A 2,582-nucleotide genomic window follows, 5' to 3' on the forward strand; every position below is an offset into this window, starting at 1 on the left:
TATTTTTTTGAAGATCAGAATATATATATATATATATATATATATATATATATATATATATATATATATATATATATATATATATATATATATAAGTATGTATATTTTACAATAAAAGCCCAAGAAATACAATAATAATAGGCCCTCATTATCTATGATATATATTTTGAATTAATTAAAGTTTGCAAATTGATACATATATTATTTGAATACACACTCTAATTAAACTTAGTCATAAGAGAGTATTTCTTATTTGTGTGGAATAAATTAAACTACTTTTTAGAGATGTATAATTAATAAAAAGAGTAAAATATATTTTTTGTCTTTTAAAATTAAAAAAATATTTTTAAATTTTATTTTATTTTAATTTTATTCTTAATTTTTTAATTTGATTTAATTTTATATATCCTTATAATAATTATAGTAGCTATGCAAGTGTTGTTAAAATTAAAATTATATATATTTTTTTTACAATTTGGTAATACTTTTTTTCAACGACTCTTTTAAAATACGTTGCTAAATAAAAAAATATATTTTAATTTTATTAATATTTTTAAAATACTATAATTATTATAGCCAGCGTAACATAGAATACTAAAATATACCCCTCTCTCTATTCATATAATGGCCAAACAAAAATTTACTTTCCAGAAAATGAGGGAGAAATCCAAATTCAAAGATAAAAGATCACACTTTATTCTTTAAAGTAAAATTTAAATTTTAAAGAATCCATAAAAGAGTATGTAACTATCAACTTTAGGTGACCAAACAAGGCCAACCAAATTCACAAGTAATTTTGGAAAAGTAAAATGAAAACCAAACACAAAGATTATTGTACATTTATTTTACTTTTTATTGTCTCATAATTATAGGTTTGGCTTGCTAGGAATGGCAGTAAACCAAACAACCACCATAAATCATATCCTCTTAAGTCTTAACCGACCTCTATATATATTCCGTTCGCATAAAGAGTGCCAAATATTTTTAGGATCCATGTGATAACGTAAAGTTATAACTTTATAAAGACTATTCATATATATAACGTAATTTTTTCCAAGCCTATAACTTAAAATGTGTTCTCTTGTAGGATGCCTATCTAATTAAAAATAAGAGAAGGTATGAGAAATTAATGTATGTATTGTATAATATGTACAATGGAAGTTAAATTATAATTAAAATTAAATTATAGTCAATTAATTAATTTTAAATTTGAAACAAATTAGAATTGCAATCAATTATACCAACACACAAACTCTTTTTGTACGATCTTACTCTCTCTCTCTCTTTCTTTTCGGTTCTCTCCGCCGTGTGCAGAGGTCATCCACCATCATTACCTTCCGATAGTGTGCGTTGTTCTCGCCGTACCGCACCATTACAGTGACTCCAACCAGCACCTTTCTCACCGCCGTGCGCAAAGGCCACCCGGCCACCACCGTTACATTACGATCGTGTGCGTTATTCTTGTTGCACCACAGCAACCATCGCAGCAACTCTAACCAGGACCATAACCGGATGTTCATTTCAGTATGTATTGGTTAATTTATTAAACAAAATAGATGGTCATTCTGCGTATATGATACTACTTATTGCTTACATGATTATCTTTACGCACAAATGTCGGATATTCTTATCTACTATAGCTGAATGTTCACGATTACTGTACGCGTGGATGGTTGGTTTTGGAACTCCACCCATAAATTGAGACGACGCGACCGAGGAGGTTCGGTTCTGCAGTTTGCGTGACGACGATCACTGTTCCAGTTCACGCGGTGCTGCAAAGGTCGGATGTTGTAACATCCCAACTTTTTGAATCAAGTCATTTTTTTAATAACTATATGATTTGAAAAAAAAAAGTTGGGATGTTACAGATGTTCAGCCACTTCAGGTGCGAAGCAGTTCCTTCCCGCGACAGGAGTAGGCGCGCGAAAGCTGGGCACTGCAGTTCGGGTCGGGGCTGAGGGACGCGCTAGGTCGCGCCGGTTCACAGCGATGGGATGCAGCTTGCAGCACACACGTCGGGGTGGGGATGGGGGGGGGGGGTTTGTGGAGCGAACCGGGGGTGGATTCAGGGGACTAGGGAAACGGTGTGGGTGCAGAAGGGTTAATGATGGATAAATTTGAATTAGGGGTAAATTGGTGGTCAATAATACAAAACTGAATAGGTCATTTGGGATTAAGGTAAATGCATGAGAGTTAATTTGCATTTTTAATTTAAATTGGAGCAAACAAACAGCCTATTGTATATATTGTATAAATATCTCATTGTCTTCTTAGTAAAATTCTAAAAATAAATAAATAAAGTCAAAAACTTCATTATAAGTTAACCTTTTTTATAAGACAACTGTTACAAAATGCGATGCATGTAGCCAATTTCAAAAAATATTTTAGGATTTAACTCGTTTTCGGCTTGAAAAAAATTGGATCTGAACTCTTAAGTTATTTACATGTCCCTATCATTTAATTTGGATAGTGAAGATCTTCTAATTTTAGTAATGGTAGTTATATATATTTCAAGTTTTGGAGAAGTTAGGAAAATATTTTGGGTTGTAAACCAAACTTCATCTAAATTGCTTATCTAATTT

This window comes from Arachis hypogaea, chromosome 19 (genome assembly GCF_003086295.3).
Source record: "Arachis hypogaea cultivar Tifrunner chromosome 19, arahy.Tifrunner.gnm2.J5K5, whole genome shotgun sequence".
Classification (NCBI taxonomy): domain Eukaryota; kingdom Viridiplantae; phylum Streptophyta; class Magnoliopsida; order Fabales; family Fabaceae; genus Arachis; species Arachis hypogaea.